The 17972-nt window shown below is 45.8% G+C and overlaps 1 protein-coding gene across 14 annotated transcripts in view; it reads left to right on the top strand.

Annotated features, from left to right (window-relative positions):
* casz1 (castor zinc finger 1) overlaps positions 1–17972 on the top strand; it is a 402949-nt gene that overhangs the window by 64319 nt on the left and 320658 nt on the right. The gene's annotated exons all lie outside the window — the stretch shown is intronic.

Raw genomic sequence — 17972 nt, forward strand, 5'->3', positions numbered from 1 at the left:
CAAGGATTTTCCTGTTCCTCTTTACAAATGAATCATAATTTGGGGCCTGTTGCTGAAAAGTGGGAAGACTGAGAAGCTCCGAGCTGTCAATGTAGCGAAGGCGCAGAGCGAATTAGTTTCAGAACTCAACACAACTTTATACGGTTGGAAAGGCAACATTGGGTTCGCTTAAATAGAGACCGCTTTGCACTGGGTTACATCCTTCATGATTTGGGGGAGGCGATGCTCGGACTGTTACGGAGCTCGGAAAAGAAGCAGAGGTTTTGCAAACGTTTCTTTATTTTTCCTCCTCCATTTGACTGTGTGTTTATTCAGAGACCCTTAGTGAGTCAGAATAAAACGGAACCCTTGAGTCACAACCTTTCCCTCTCCCAGAGCCCCGGCCTAATCAACCCCTATAATTTATGCAGAAATATGATTTATATTTAATTTCACTACACTTGCATTGTTAATTTGAGATGTAATTAACACGTTGGCATGGCAACAAATTTCGTGATGCCGTAAATTACCGCCGCCTTTTCATCAAAATTCAGTTACTTTGCTCTTGTGTGCAACGTTCTGATGCAATTAGGTTACCCTGGCAACCCAAAGTGTTCAATTTCTTTTGTATAATTGCAATGAGGCAGAAGTTTTTATATCAGAAGTCATGTTCTTGTACAAAGAACAGACATGCTTGCATCTATACAGGAATTCGGAATCTGTTACACACACAAAAAAACATTAGGCTCAGACTTTGTATTGCGATAGAATCCCCCTCTCCACCCCCAGCACCTAACACCCAACACTTACTTTCAAAAAGAAAAGGGGTTTCTGCACCTTCTCTGTAATATTGACCCATCAGGGACAAAGCATAAAGCAGTCACAAAGGACTGACGTTTGTTTGTTTGTTTGTTTTAATTATTTATTTATTTTGGACATAAATTACTTTGGGTCAGTCTCTCTCTCTCTCTCGCTCGCTCTCATACTGCTGATGGACGAGTTTCCAAGGAACACAAAATTTTAATTAGTGTATTTTAATCATTCAGGCTTTTCCAGCTAATCCACATACCCAAGAGAATTCCCAAGATGCAGTCGCGAGCTGGTTTACCACTTATTGTTCAGTCTATTATAATTACTGTTAGCAGGTGGGGGCTGGGGAGATTTTTTTGGTGTGTGTGTGATTGAAAAAAAATGAAGGTTTCTCATTGCATTTAATTCTTCTAATAATGGCTATTCCTCGTTTTGAGCAATATTCCAAAAGGACATTTCAGATTCTTTGTGACCTTGGGTGTTCTGTGAGTCCAGCCACACAAACCTCCTGCAGCAACAGCACCTTGCCTTTTTAAAAAGAAAATATGCAAACTTGCAAGAAAGTAAAGCTTCAAACGGAATCTGAAATGATTCATATTTACTTCTCTCGGCCCTGTTTGTGTTTACAGGATCTGTTCCTGTCACGTCCGTGTGCTTTTATACTTGCAAATAAATCAGGACAGAAAATATTACAACAGTAAACTCGGTGAGACTCTGTATGAAGCTTGTGTGACTGGACGTGTGGGTAGTGGAGAGGGCGAGAGGTGACAGCAGTGTCTGGTCAGCAGTCCATTTTCAGCCTTTGACTGAATTGAAGACAGGGATCCCTAAAAAGTTTTAGCACTGCATTCATTCTGATAGTTTTGTGCGTTTATCAACTTAAATCAATTTCTTGCTATATTAAGCTGCCTTTCCTTCAAACTTATAACCCAACACTTGCTGCAGACTTAAGTGAAGGCCTGAGAAAAACAGCTACTGAATGATGGCATATCACCTCTGCATTTGGAGCCCTCAGGCCTTTCTAATTGGACAAGGTACAATCAATTCGATCTGGACACTTCCACTCCGTACAAGGCAGTAATGGTTCCAGCTAACATAAGGTCTAGAGCAATAGCAAGTTGCATTTGCAGAGTGCCTTGCTTCTTCCCCGGATTACCTGAGGGCTGCTGAACCCTGTGATTTTACTGTGGAGTAGAGTGAGGAGCTCATGTCCCCATGTCACGATAAGGGATCAAACTCCTGTGCTGTTGGGCATTTCTGTGAGCTGCAAGCTAACTGTCTGGTCTCCTGAGCTAATTATGCTCCCCGTTCCATCAAGCTTTTAATCTAGAGGAATGTCCTAGAGTACTTTGCAGAGGCTTATTGGATATCTCATCACTGTTCCCCTCTCCTGCTCCATTACACATATCTGTGACGTTTGCTAGTTTTGCCATGATAACCATTACTTTCGGATGGATCTGGTGGTCGATCAATTATCATTTATGATCTGACACTAAAGAGCTCAATGGCTGACCCATCCAGCAAGACACACAAAGTGCACTTCGTCACACGCTTTAATCTCTTTGTTCAGGTAACAGAGGAAACTAACAGTGTGAAATTTACAAAACACAATGTGCTTTCAATGTGTGAGGACCCACCAGGAGTCATGATTTAAATTCAAAATGCTGATTACGCTTTTGTGATGTGTGTGTGTGTGTCTGTGAGAGTGTGAGCTTGTGTGAGAGAGAGTGTGTTTGTGTGTCTGTGCATGTGACAGGATGTGTGCATGTGAGAGTGTCTGTATGTGTGTGCATGACTGAGAGTGTGTATGTGTGTAAGAAAGTGAGTGTGTGTGTCTGTACTTGTGTGTGTGAGAAAGTGTGCAAGTGAGCGTGTGTGTGTGTGTGAGTGAGATTGTGTATAGAGGTATATATGGTGTCATGTGTGATTCAAATCTTTAATTTTTTTCCCTGAAGAACGCCAAAGGTACAGGAAAGTTAATTGACGTAACTGCTACATAAGGCCACATAAATCCCATCATTGCTGCACTAGAAGTTCCCTCTGAACAACTGATTCCTCTGAGGCCACATTATAGTTCTGTTTATGCACACATTTTTAAAAAGAAAATTACATGATTTCATTTAATCGATCAAAGACACTTCCAGCAAGTTTTATATTCAATTATTCTTGTGTTTCGCTTTAAAATGTTCTTTGAGTTTTGCACTAAAATGATTTAGAAAGACAATGGTTGGATATTTTATTCAATATTGATGCAAAGTATCCACCCACTTTAGTAAGCCAGGACCTGACTGAAGCAGGCCTTATTGGGGAGGCAGCCATTTACCCAAACACTGTTTTACAACCGGGCACTGAAAGGACCTGGTTATTGTGTTTCTCAAAATGTCGAGGGATGGGAACAATAATCAATGCAGCCATAATCACAAAGAGGATGGAAAGAAAATATAACAAGAAATCTAATCCCAAAAGCAAAATTAAGATGGGATCACCACTCATGAGAGTTTATAACCACTGTCAAATATTTATCCAGCATCCGTTCTGCTTCATTGAGGTTTATGTTATTTTTATTCAGGCTGCGGAGAGAATTCTAGAATTTTCTAGCTGAACCCGAAATGGCCATTGCACCAGATCCAATTTAATCTAAGCCCAAAACGTCATCAGCTGGAGAATCTACTGACAATTTGTTGAGTTGAATTTTTGACAAGTAACTTGGTGCATGAAAGATGTCTATGAAAGGCTCCTGGGAGCCAGCCGCTGCACGGATAAACATTATTTGGTTAGATTAGATTCCCCTACAGTATGGAAATAGGCCCTTCAACCCAGCAAGTCCACACCGACCCTCCGAAAAGAAACCTACCCAGACCCATTTCCTTCTTATTTAGAAGGAAGGGCTAGAAGGTCTAACTGGAGCAAATGCAACATTCCTGCGTCGTCCAGTCAAACCTGAGGCCACTGGAAGGAATGTACAGGCAAGAAAATTTTCCAATCGTACATAGCCTCCAGACTGTGAGCCGTGCCCAAGGCGTGATTAATACTTTGTGTGTTTATGTGAGGACTTAGCATGCAGACACAGTCAATGTGAAGATGGATTGTCAGATTCCATACTACAGCTTGTACCATCAATGTGGTCCATGGTGAAGCTTGCCTCTCCATCTATTTCCAAGTTATTACAGGTACAATAGACAAGTGTTCAGGCTTGTTCCCATTACTGCTGAACTCTGTAGACAGAAAGCCTTAGAGTAGCAAGCACCCCATTCCTCCTCAAACCTCTTTCTCCTCAACCCTGGTTCAGTTGGAAGTGCTGTCACGCTCACTGCAGTGTTACAATGTTGTCGGTTCAACTCCCACTGCAGAACCTGAGCACACTAACTGAAGCTGACTCTCTCGCCCTGTACTGAGGGAGTGCTGCACTGCCACTCAATGCTAAACTGAGGTCCATCTGCCCACCTAAAAGATCCCATGGCACTGTATGCAAGATAATGAAGAGCGTGATGCTCCAGAGTCAGCATTTGGCCCTCAATCAACATCACATAAACAGAATACTGAGTGGTGATCACATTGGTGTTTGATGTGGAGGTACTGGTGTTGGACTGAGATGGACAAAGTCAGAGGTCACACAACACCAGGTTATAATCTTTGAGGAGAAAGTGAGGTCTGCAGATGCTGGAGATCAGAGCTGAAAATGTGTGGCTGGAAAAGCGCAGCAGGTCAGGCAGCATCCAGGGAACAGGAGAATCGACGTTTCGGGCATTCCTGAAGAAGGGCTTATGCCCGAAACGTCGATTCTCCTGTTCCCTGGATGCTGCCTGACATGCTGCGCTTCTCCAGCAACACATTTTCAACACCAGGTTATAGTCCAACAGGTTTATTGAAAATCACAAGCTTTCAGAGTATTCCCCCTTCATCAAGTGAAGTTTTATGGGAGCTTGCTGTGGGAGAATTGACTACTGTGTTTCCTACATTTCAATGATTACACTTCACTGTATTGAACTCCTTCACTGTATTGAAGGCTGGTGGGTATGGATAATGCCACTTGGACAGGATGCCCATTGGAAATGAATTAGGGATAGTGCTGTTCTACTGTTTATCCATAGACTTTATTTTGTGACTCCATGGCTTATGCTTTCAGTCTTTCTCTGACACCCCTGTACCCTGACCCTTACTGATCCATCGCAATACAATGTGATTTGGAACCTCTCCTATATGGTGTGAACCTCGCCCTCTTAAAAGACACAACCGCCTTTTTGAGAAGCAGCTCTTTCCTGATGAAGGGCTAATGCCTAAAACGTTGACTGTCCTGCTCCTCTGATGCTGCCTGACCTGCTGTGCTTTCCCAGCACCACACTCTCAACTCTGATCTCCAGCATCTGCGGTGCTCACTGTCTCCTAACTCTTTAAGAGCAGTATGCTCTGAATCCAGCATTCCCACCATCATATCCTTAAAGTTGGCACAACTTGGGATCACCTTTCCATTATTTCAGAGTCACGCTCACCAAATCCAAAACCATTTGCTCCTGGATCATTGAGTCAGCCCAGTAGACAAATGCTAAAGCTTAATGATAAATGTTGGTGCCCATTGTGAAAGGTTCACTGCCTCCCAAGCTCAAACAATTACTCCATAGGACCTTCTTCCACCCTTGGGATATCAGTAAATGTTTTGAATCTAACCAATTACTCCTTTATTTAGCATTATGATTATCTAGGTAAATGAAACAGCCAATTTCTATGTAATAGATTCTGCAAAGTGTGGACAAGATAAAAGATCCATTCATTCACTTTAAAATCAGGAAAAATACTGTAATTGTGCAGGAAAAAACAAAATTCTCGTTTGTTTTGTTGGTTATGGAGCCAGCTCGGGCAAGGTCCAGCTGCAGGACAGTGCATCGGCACCAGTCAAAAACAATGGGCTGAAGGGTCTCAGTGCAGATCTCCACGACTCCCTGGCGAAGACATTAGGCTCCTCACCTCAAATAATGGGCAAATTTTGTATCCACTGTAACTGGCAAGAGTGGCCTCAGTTTAATAGGAAGGATGTTGTGAAACTTGAAAGGGTTAGGAAAGATTTACAAGGATGTTGCCAGGGCTGGAGGATTTGAGCTATCGGGAGAGGCTGAACAGACTGGGGCTGTTTTCCCTGGAGCGTCTGAGGCTGAAGGGTGACCTTATAGAGGTTTATTAAATCATGAGGGACATGAATAGGGTAAATAGACAAGGGCTTTTCCCTGGAGTGGAATAGTCCAAAACCAGAGAGAGGGTGAGAGGGAAAAGATGGAAGAGCGACCACAGGAGCAACTTTTTTTCACACAGAGGGTGATGTGTGTATGGAATGAGCTGCCAGAGGTGGTGGTGGAGGCTGTTATAATTACAACATTGAAAAGGCATCTGGATGGGGGCATGAATAAACAGGGTTTAGAGGGATTTGGGCCAAGTGCTGGCAAATAGGACTAGATTAATTTAGGATTTCTGGTCAGCATAGATGAGTTGGACCAAAGGGTCTGTTTATGTGCTGTACATCTCTATGACTCTAATGTGCAATCCGCGGACAAAAGTGCACTCCCTCGATGTTGCACTCGGCTCAAAGTCCAGACCGTGTACCGAGGTGCTGGACTGGAACTTAAAGCTTTGACCTTCTTACTGGGAGGTGAGAATGCATACTGACCCCACAGCAGCTAAACTGCATGGCCTCAAAAACAGACAATAGGAGCTTTAATCTCTGAAGTCGGTGTTTCATTTGCTGCTCTTTAATGTGTTGTGATGCAATATGAATTGGTTGGTTTCTTATCATTTCCTCCTGGGTTCCTATTCTTGTGCAATCATTTTGCATGTGGGATTTCAATGGAACTCTTATGCAAAATTATTTTAGAATTGTAATTGTATTTTGTAATCACTGTCAGCCATTTCTTACGCTACCAAATCATCCACTTAAATTAAAATGGCAGCCTGAAGTTCCATGGCTTTGATGGCAGGTGGGTCTCTTACCCCTCTCTACAGCTGAAATTCATGAAGAAATGAATGGGCTTAATGGAGCTGTGCAGATAGTGACAGAAGGGATAGTTGCTGGTCAGGCTGAGTGAGGAGCTTATTTTCCAAATTGCATTTCCTGCTCTTGACATCTTCATTTTATGACTTCAGCAACTGCACCAAATATTCACAGAAATTTTTCACCTACAAAACAAGCTCAATCTATTGCTTGAGATTTAAGTTGAAACCTATCATAGAGTCATGGAGTCATAGAGATGTACAGCATGGAAACAGACCTTTTGGTCCAACTCGTCCATGCCATAGAGTCATAGAGATGTACAGCACGGAAACAGACCCTTCGGTCCAACCCGTCCATGCCGACCAGATATCCCAACCCAACCTAGTCCCACCTGCCAGTACCCGGCCCGTATCCCTCCAAACCCTTCCTATTCATATACCCATCCAAATGCATCTTAAATGTTGCAATTCTACCGGCCTCCACCACATCCTCTGGCAGCTCATACATTTCTCAAATAAAATATACAATCAAGAAAGAACCCACTCTACGCTAAGGCTATATTAAAAACTATTCAGTTGTCTGTCTCTGTGCTGTGACCTCTCCCAAGATCAGTTGTGAAATTCGCTGTTTGTTAATTTTCTTGGACCCATGCGGATGTCCAGTGATGCATGAATTCACAGCAAAGGCAGTAACTGCGCAGATTCACTGCTGTGTCAGTTAGCACTGTGATTTTCTTTCTCTGTCTCTCTCCTGCATTGACCTGCCTTCGTCTGTCCCTCTCCCTTTTAAAAGTGCCATTGTTTTCACTTTTTTTCTTCAAAGTTCCAAAACAATGCATCAGCATTTAAACAGTAATTGCTGCTCCTGGAATTGGAGGAAATCACCTCCAACCTAAAATACCTCAAAAAAGGAACAGCCTGTTACAGCCAGAAACTTTTCCTGTCCTCCATCTTGGATTACCCAGAATCCTAAGTTGGCAAAGTGGGCAATCTCAAGCAATAGCAACTGTAATGTGGAGGTGCTGGTGTTGGACTGGGATGGACAAAGTCAGAAGTCACAAGACACCAGGTTATAGTCCGAGGAGAAAGTGAGGTCTGCAGATGCTGGAGATCAAAGTTGAAACTTTATTGCTGGAACAGCACAGCAGGTCAGGCAGCATCCAGGGAACAGGAGATTCGACGTTTCGGGCACAGGCCCTTCTTCAGGAATGGAGAATGGTTCCTGAAGAAGGGCCTGTGCCCGAAACGTCGAATCTCCTGTTCCCTGGATGCTGCCTGACCTGCTGTGCTGTTCCAGCAATAAAGTTTCAACCAGGTTATAGTCCAACAGGTTTATTTGATATCACAAGCTTTCAGAGCAACACTGTTGGCCTATAAGCTGGTGTCATGTGACCTTCAGAAATAGCAACCGTAAAAGATTACAACTTCCAGGGGCAAAAGCTAACATTATTTGCAAAAGTCGAAATGTTAAAATTGGGGTTTCAGTATCTTACTCCTTTACACAAACCAGTCTCACTGAAACCTCCACTGTATCTCCGACAAGAAATTCGAGAAGTGAATTGTCATTAAGGATGGGAATAAGAGAGAATTTCTGACATTTCTGAAGCAAGTCGTAGACTGGAGAGAATGGGAGCCAAGGTGTGGAATCTGAATTTGTCAATATTTCCTGTCCTTGAAGGTTAAGGGATTTGTATTATGAAGAAAGATTGGACAGGTAGGGTCTATACCATTGGAAGTTGGAAGAAAAGATGGCAAGTTTACTGAAACATTTGAGATCGTCAGTGGGGAAGGGGGGCTGCTGACAGAGAGGGAGCTGAGCAGATGTGAGTGGAACCCCTCCCTAGAATGAGTGGAAATGGGGTTTAGCCCATTTCCTGCAGAGATGTGAAGGAGTTTCTTCTATCAGAGCATCATTTGGAATTTGGAAGAATATACTCAAGGCTAATGTTTATTGAGTGGCAGGGATGATGAAGGACAAAATGGAAAGTCTGAAGGGGAGGGAAAACAGAGCTTCAGTTTAATGTCTCACCTGGAAGATTGTAGCAGCCCCTCAGGTGTCAACCCCAGTTCTGTTGGTAGCTCTCTCCATCCGAGACTCACGGCGCGGGGTTCAAGCCTCAATCCAGAAGCCGATCCAAAGCTGATCTTCCAGGGGGCAGTATGAGGGGATGTCAGAGGTACCATCTTTTACATGAGACTTTAAACTGAGCCTCTGTCTGCCCCTTTAAAGTGGATGTAAAAGACCCTATGCCGCTATTTTTGAAGAGGAGCTACCACTAGTGGCATGGCCCATCTTTTGTGGGTGGCACAGTGGCTCAGTGGCTTAGCACTGCTGCCTCACAGAGCCAGGGACCTGATTCCACCCTCAGGTCACAGTCTGTGTGGAGTTCGTATGTTTTCCCCGTGTCTATGTGGGTTTCCTCCTACAGTCCAAAGCTGTGTAGGTTAGGGTGGATTGGCCATGCTAAATTGTCCCATAGTGACGAGGGATGTGCAGGCTAGGTCGGTTAGCCATGAGGAATGCAGGGGTGGGGGGTGGATGCTCTTCAGAGGGTTGGTGCTGACTCGATGGGCTGAATTGCCTGCTTCTAGCCTGTAGGGATCCTATGATTCACACACGATAAAACAGATTATCTGGTCATTACAAAAGCAGAAAGTGCTGGAGAAACTCAGCAGGTCTGGCAGCATCAGTGGAAAGAGGAAAAACAGAGTTAACTTTTCCCAAGTCCAGCGAGCCCTTGCCAGAACCGAAAGCAGCGAGTAAAAGATGGTTTGTGCTGATGACAGGGGCTGGGAGGAGTGGGAAAGATGTGTGCAGATAGGTGGAGATGTTTAGGTAGAGAGAGGAAAGTTAGGCAGACAGAGGGATGGCTGATAGAAAGCCAGGGAAGAAGAAACGCTGTTAATGGAGACAACGAGTCGGGGGGAGTGGGTCGGTTATCTGGTCATTACCTCTTTGCAGTCCATGGGAGGTTGCTCTACCCAAGTTGGCTGCTGTGTTTCTTACGTTACAAAAGTACTATGAAAGTATCGTACTGGATATAAAGTGCTGTGTAGGTGCAAGTCTTAATTTTCTCAACACGGAATTTGATTGGATACACAATCCAAGCCAAAATGACACCTTAGTCATTGGAAGCTCCCTCACTAAAAATTTATATTTAATTCTGTTTAATAAAAAGAAAACAAATACATTGCACTCTTTCACACTGGTTCTCTTCAGTGAAAGAAAGATTTACTTCTCTCTAACTTCTGTGAAATTTATACACTCCTGCTTTTGAAATACTCGCAAATAGTCAAAAAAAATCTGTCTTCTCACTTTCTGGGCAGCTGTTGTGTCCTTCCCATGAATAATAAAGACTCGAGCTCTCACATTAAATTCTTTCATGTCACGTTGCTGTTTGATCATTCGTTCATGGGGCTATTTCAGTGCATCTTGCACAGGGTGCAAGAAATTCCTTGTTTGGAGAGTGGCGATTTTCAAGTTTTCCTGAAAAATTCCTCAACAGGGCATGAGGAACAGGCCTCAGTAAGGTCGAGAATCTAAGGGAATGCCATGCGAAAATGAATTAAGGATTGGGCCTTTGAAGTCTGTGGAGAGAGACTCTGAGCTGCAAAGTGCCCTGTGTGAGGTGCCAGGCACACAGATAACTTTGAAAGTGGGATTGTGTTGCTTTCGGTGGGACCTGCAGCTGGGATTGAGGGGCACATGCTCGGAGAGACCCTGGGATACGATGGGAAGTAGTCCAGTTCCCAACTTGCACACAGCACAGAGAAATGGCAGCAGTTCTACCACAGGATCCCGAATGCTTAAAGCTTTCCTAGATTTCGGGTGGACTAAGTCAGGTATCAGCCTGTCACCGCCTCAGAGAAATACTGGAATGTCACTGTGGGCCGTTGCAGGAGATCCCCACCTTCTGGAAGGAAGACTTGTCAAGTTTGACCTGATTCCTCTTGGGTTTAGTACGTCTCGTTATAAAATACAGGACGGTTGGACATTATTGGACAGATATTGTTTGTCTTCTGAGGAGATACCAAGTAGTCTAGGCCTATACTCACTCTTATATATTCACGCACTCATTTAGACCCTCTCTCATACACACAGACATACAAGTTTATGGGGTGAATTTGTGTTTGCAGAATTATATTTGCAGATACATTCTATTTTGCTCAAAAAGGGCACAATCTGCAGGCAGTCAATCCATGTTATATTTTATAAATTACACTTTGGAAATAGAGCCAGTCTGACTCAAGATTGGGATACAGGCAGACTCTAACCTTACACCTTTAATGCATTGCCTGAGTTGAGATGTCACCTTTTTTTATTAAACCTAAAGTTATCTCAAGAATGTGACTTAAAAGTAGTTCTTGAATTTACATATTAATAACCGAAACCTGCAACCCATTCTAAAAGATGAAAGACTTGACAGCAATCTAGGTTTGTTCAATATATTGCATCAGTTGCATGACACTGTAATCTTTTGCTATAAATTCTGTGTCCTATGATCCTGCTCCACAGCAGCCTGATGAAGGAGCAGCGCTCTGAAAGCCAGCGCTTCCAAATAAACCTGTTTGGCTATAACCTGGTGTTGAGTGATTTTTAACGTTGTCCACCCCAGTCCAACACTGGCTCCTCCACATCATGAATTTAGAAGAATGAGAGGAGATCTAATTGAGGGATATAACATGTTAAAGGGGATTGACACAGTAGGCTGAGGGAGGATTAGACTAGATTCCCTACAGTGTGGACACAGGCCCTTCGGCCCAACAAGTCCACACCGATCCTCTGAAGAGTAACCCACCCAGACCCATTTCCCTCTGACTAATGCACCTAACACTATGGGCAATTTAGCATGGCCAATTCACTTGACCTGCACATCTTTGGACTGTAGGAGGAAACCGAATCACCTGGAGGAAACCTACACAGACACGGGGAGAATGTGCAAACTCCACACAGACAGTCACCCGAGGCTGGAATTAAACCCGGGACCCTGGTGCTGTGAGGCAGCAGTGCTGACCACTGAGCCACCGGGCCGCCCCATGTTTCTTCAAGTGGGATAATCTGGAATGAGAGGTCACATTTTTAGGACAAGGGATAGCAGATTTAAAACTGAGATGAGGAGAAATTATTTCTTTCAAAGGATCATGAATCTGTGGAATTCAATCCCCGAGTGCGGTGGATGCTGGGACATTGAGTAAGATTAAGGAGGAGAGAGACAGGTTTTTAATGAGTTGAAGGATTTTGGGGACCGGGCAGAAAGTGGAGCTGAGATTGAGAGAGATCAGCCATGATCATATCACAACGCAGAGCATGCTCAATGGCCTATTCCTTTCCTATTATAGAATCCCCACAGTGTGAAAGCAGGCCATCAGTCCAGACTGACCCTCCAAAGGACACTTACCATCCCTCTAACCCAGCATTTCTCATGGACAATCCACCCTAACCTACCCGTCTTTGGACTGTGGGAGGAAACCATAGCACCCAGCAGAGTGCCATACAAATAATAGGGAGAATGTGCAAACTCCACACAGGCTGTGATTGAACCCAGATCCCTGGTGCTTTAAGATAACACTGCTAACCACTGAGCCACCACCTGCCCTCCAGCCTAACTGTTACGTTGACAATACACATGTCCCCAGATACACCAAGTGATATAGCCCAGCGTTGGGATCAACTTGATAAATAATTGTTTGCTATGTCTTTGCCTGCAAATATTGCTATCAGCTGTCATTCTTACGAAAGCACTGCCTTAATGTTTTCACCAAGGCAGATGTCAGAGGGATGACATTGTGTAAAAGGTTCAGCTGTCCCAGGGATACTTCCAGAGGTTTAACTCCCTTACATCTCTCTCACTTCCAACTATCCAGCTCCACCTTAAATTTAGTGACACCCTCCATGTCCACTGTGTCCCTGAACTAGGTATTCTCTAGAGTTTCCACCTCTGTGCAAACTAATGGAGCACTTCCTCCTTGAGAATGTCTAGCGTTGATTCATCTTAAATGCAACAAGGTTTGGACCCACCATGAAACCCAGTTCCTTTACTCAGGAACTGTCCTGTGGCTGGATCAAACAGACAGTCTGATATGAGCGAGTGTGCCATATACCTACCAGCTGACCACCAGAATGGAGAATTTCATCTTTTATACAGCTGTTGTCGCGAGTTCCGTTCATGCCAGTGAAATGTCCTGTTTGTTCCTCAAAGCTTCTGAGGATGTTCCAGTGTGGAATATCAACTTTCAAATGTCAGTGACCTCAGCTGGGCTTTGGTGAGTGTTAGGAGTGTTAGGAAATGTAAACAGTGCGACTGTTAGTGTTTCCCCAGTTTGACCCTGTGACCTTCATGTGATGCACAGCCAGATGTACACAAACATCCATGGTGCCTGATCAGAATGAATGGTTAGCTATGATTAATATCGTACCTCAGGTTGAGATAATTTCCAATGAAATGGAATCATCTGTAAAACACAATATGGTCAACTCGAGCTAAACGATGTTTAAAGGCTGTCTGGTAAGTGATTTTGCCACGGTCTTACCAGACTCTCTCTCGTTAAAGAAATGCAACTGGTGGTGGTTTAACCTGAGGGAAGAGTCTGTCTTTGTAACCTCAGCTGGTGTAGGAACTGAACCCACACTTTTAGTGTTACTCTGCATTACAAACCAGCCACCCAACCAACTGAGCTAACTAACCCCTGTTGCTCAGTAGCATGAGCTAAAGGCAATAAGCACAGAGACTGTTGGCCATGAGTCTGGTGCTTTAGACATTTCAGTTGGAGTCGGTGGGTGTAGGTGTGAGGGAGTCGGTGGATGGAGGTGTGAGGGAGTCGGTCGGTGTAGGTGTGAGAGAGTCGGTCGGTGTAGGTGTGAGGGAGTCGGTCGGTGTAGGTGTGAGGGAGTCGGTGGGTGTAGGTGTGAGGGAGTCGGTGGATGGAGGTGTGAGGGAGTCGGTCGGTGTAGGTGTGAGGGAGTCGGTCGGTGTAGGTGTGAGGGAGTCGGTCTGTGTAGGTGTGAGGGAGTTGGTCGGTGTAGGTGTGAGGGAGTCGGTCGGTGTAGGTGTGAGGGAGTCGGTTGGTGTACGTGTGAGGGAGGCAGTCGGTGTAGGTGTGAGGGAGTCGGTCGGTGTAGGTGTGAGGGAGTCGGTGGATGGAGGTGTGAGGGAGTCGGTCGGTGTAGGTGTGAGGGAGTCGGTCTGTGTAGGTGTGAGAGAGTCGGTCTGTGTAGGTGTGAGGGAGTTGGTCGGTGTAGGTGTGAGGGAGTCGGTCGGTGTAGGTGTGAGGGAGTCGGTCGGTATAGGTGTGAGGGAGTCGGTCGGTGTAGGTGTGAGGGAGTCCGTCGGTGTAGGTGTGAGGGAGTCGGTCGGTGCAGGTGTGAGGGAGTCGGTGGATGGAGGTGTGAGGGAGTCGGTCTGTGTAGATGTGAGGGAGTTGGTCGGTGTAGGTGTGAGGGAGTCAGTCGGTGTAGGTGTGAGGGAGTCGGTCGGTGTAGGTGTGAGGGAGTCCGTCGGTGTAGGTGTGAGGGAGTCCGTCGGTGTAGGTGTGAGGGAGTCGGTTGGTGTAGGTGTGAGGGAGTCGGTCGGTGTAGGTGTGAGGGAGTCCGTCGGTGTAGGTGTGAGGGAGTCAGTGGATGGAGGTGTGAGAGAGTCGGTGGATGGAGGTGTGAGGGAGTCGGTCTGTGTAGGTGTGAGGGAGTCGGTCGGTGTAGGTGTGAGGGAGTCCGTCGGTGTAGGTGTGAGGGAGTCGGTGGATGGAGGTGTGAGGGAGTCGGTCTGTGTAGGTGTGAGGGAGTCGGTCGGTGTAGGTGTGAGGGAGTTGGTCGGTGTAGGTGTGAGGGAGTCGGTCGGTGTAGGTGTGAGGGAGTCCGTCGGTGTAGGTGTGAGGGAGTTGGTTGGTGTAGGTGTGAGAGAGTCGGTCGGTGTAGGTGTGAGGGAGTCGGTCGGTGTAGGTGTGAGGGAGTCGGTCGGTGTAGGTGTGAGGGAGTCGGTCGGTGTAGGTGTGAGGGAGTCGGTCGGTGTAGGTGTGAGGGAGTCGGTCGGTGTAGGTGTGAGGGAGTCGGTCGGTGTAGGTGTGAGGGAGGCGGTCGGTGTAGGTGTGAGGGAGTCGGTCGGTGTAGGTGTGAGGGAGTCGGTCGGTGTAGGTGTGAGGGAGTCGGTTGGTGTAGGTGTGAGGGAGTCGGTCGGTGTAGGTGTGAGGGAGTCGGTCGGTGTAGGTGTGAGGGAGTCGGTCGGTGTAGGTTTGAGGGAGGCAGTCGGTGTAGGTGTGAGGGAGTCGGTCGGTGTAGGTGTGAGGGAGGCAGTCGGTGTAGGTGTGTGGGAGTCATGGGGGTAGGTGTGAGGGAGTCATGGGGGTAGGTGTGAGGGAGTCGGTGGGTGTAGGTGTGAGGGAGTCGGTCTGTGTAGGTGTGAGAGAGTTGGTCGGTTGTTCAGAGGAAGGTCACCAGCAGGAGGCAAGATTCTGTTGCCACTTTGCTGAAGAATATCACCTCTGACCCGAACTGCGTTATATGTGTGTGTGTGTGTATGACTGTGGGTGTGGGAATGTGTGTGTGAATGTTGATAAGTGTGTGTGAGTGTTTGTGTATGTGTGTTGGGGGAGTTGTATGGGGGGGGGTGTGTGTGGTGCGTGCTGGGTGCATGGGTTTGGGGTTGTGTCCCCTTGTTGTGTTTCTATGCCACAGATTGATCGGTTCAGCGACAGCTTGGTGCAGTTGCTTTCCCATTAGAAAGTTGCATTCGAAGCGGAGTAACTGTGCATCGACTTGGCTCCAGTGCAGTGCGGAGGGTGTGCTGCACAGTTCAGCTGTTCAGATCCTGTTTCCGTGGTGTTGATTGAAGACTGGATGGTACAGTTTGGAACAAAACAGGCAAATGGCCTTCCATAAACCTGACAGCATTAAAAATAACTGAACCTACTCCTGTCACCTGCCACGTGCAAGAATCAGCTTCATTGTGTTTCGCCACCATTTGGGGAAAGTGATGTTTGTGGAGCTGTTTCTGGGAGACCTGCTGAGACCTTCCAAGTGTGTGTCACTGTAGTGAATCCGAGAGAAGCAATTGAAGTGCGGGAGTACTCAGTTTGTTCTGCACCCCACTCATTCATATTTCTGATTTACTCTCCAAAGTTTGCACTTTGCAAAACTGTTTGGGAACTGGGTACAGAATGATCTGACAAGTGTGTTCCCAGTGGCAGGATCCTGATAAATTAGTGCTAACATGCCTCCTGTATTTGTATCGGTTAAGACCCTGTGACTGAGATGCCAATCCTATGACAGCTGGGCATGTAACTGGCTGGTGCTATGGGCTCTGGGCCAGTATGACGCATCATCCACGCAAGCTCAGAGCTGGGAGAGGTCAGCCACTCGTTCCCCATAGTGATCCTTGCTGCAGGTTCATGGCTGACTTTGTCTGTTGAACGGGGTTCTAGGTAATACAGAGAACTCTGGGCAGTAAGATAGTGTGCAGAATTGATTTTTAACAGTATTGAAAAATGGCCAACACGGGTCAAACAAAGGGCTCTTTAAAAAGCTATTATGCTTCTGCACTCACCCTCTGTCTCCAGACCTCCAACTGTTGCACCTGTCACAGGAGAATAGCTCAAGTTGTAAAATACAACAAAAATGGATGCTTGAAGGACAGACAGGGTTCAAAGAATTAGTACCGGCCTCTGTGACGTCACCATCATTCAAACCAACACTGCCCCCTCATTTATCATTTAAATCAGGGGCCATTAATAACATTCACTGTAAATGGATGAGGAGCACGTCTTAACTGTCAAAATACCGCACCAGCTATTAGGACTAGTCTTTCACATATACCCAGCTACCCTACACAGTTTGAAGACCCTTGCACCAATGAATTCAATGAGTCGCTGAACATGTTCATATCTTTTGTAATAATGTCAAAACCCTTAGGCTCTTCAGTAATTACTGTAGCCACTGACTAAGAGAGTGCGTCAACAGGTCCTGCAAAGCAAGAAGGGAAAACTTTTCCAGATTACAGTTGGTTTTAAATTCGAGGTTAATGTTCAACTTCACACTCTTTAACCTTCTTGCTCAGGAAGTGGGGTCGGTGAGAACTGGCAGATTGACCTGGCAATCAGATAGACAGGTGAGAGGGAATGTCCTACAAATACCCACCTGGTTACAGGACAGTGCTGGCTTATTTCGCCATCCATCTGTTAATCTGTCCGTTATTAATCTGATGGAAGCATGTCCGACAGGAAATATACAAAGTGGTGTTCAATCCCAATAGGCCAATCCTGCCAGAACCTGAGGAGGAAACATGAATCACAGAATCGCAGAATTGTTCCAGTACAGAAGTAGGCCATTCAGCCTATTGTGTCTGTGCTAGTTCCAATCCCAAGTGCCAATCTCCTGTCTTTTCCCCACAGTCCTCCACACCGTTTCTGTCCAGGTAATCAACTGATGTCCTCTTGACTGTCTCATAGCAGATGGCTGTTTGAAAAGAGAGTAGGGGGAGGGCCACATTGACGATGAACTGGATTCCCTGTGTCCAGGAACTGGCTTGCCTTCAGAAAGGTGAAATATTTCAGATGTGTTCGGGCCCAATTACCTTCTTAAAATTTGTTTGTAAGATGTGGGCATCAATGGGTGGGCCCAGCATTTATTCTCCATCTCTCACTGACTGCTTCGCTGTGGGCTTAGAGTCACAGGCAGGCTGTCAGACACATTTAGTTTCATTGCAGAGTTTGGACAATTGAAGGTATCACTATCCCTGGTGGAGTGACTACAGTTGGGAATGGGCAAGAGCTTAGACTTAGAGGAGAGCTGATATCTTGGAGGGTAAAAGGTTTAGAAAGTAAATTTCCTCTTGTTAGTTTGAACTGAACAGAATGATAGAGCTCAGTGTTGAGCCTGAGAGTAATTTGACCTCAGTCTCCCCCTCCCTGCCCCTGCTGTGGTGAAAAACTCCCTCTACTTTTCCATTCACACTGACCCCATTCTCAGAGAGACCCCTCCAATCCTCCAATGGGAGGCTTCCATTTCCCACATTGAGCTGCGCTTTCAGCTTTCTTGCCAAGGGAGATTACAAAATGTACCTCTCTGTTGTATTGAACGGAGAGCAACTTTACTCGTGTGTGCACCGGGACCTGAGTAAATACTCGTTTCATTGTGTCATAGTACAGTAGCCCCCCCCCACCCATACCCACAGGGGGTGACATTTCAGGACCTGTCAAAGAAGGCTGAAACCGCAGAT

Source organism: Chiloscyllium plagiosum, unplaced genomic scaffold, assembly GCF_037043375.1.
Source record: "Chiloscyllium plagiosum isolate Xiang-an unplaced genomic scaffold, Cpla_swu_hap1 HiC_scaffold_37, whole genome shotgun sequence".
Classification (NCBI taxonomy): domain Eukaryota; kingdom Metazoa; phylum Chordata; class Chondrichthyes; order Orectolobiformes; family Hemiscylliidae; genus Chiloscyllium; species Chiloscyllium plagiosum.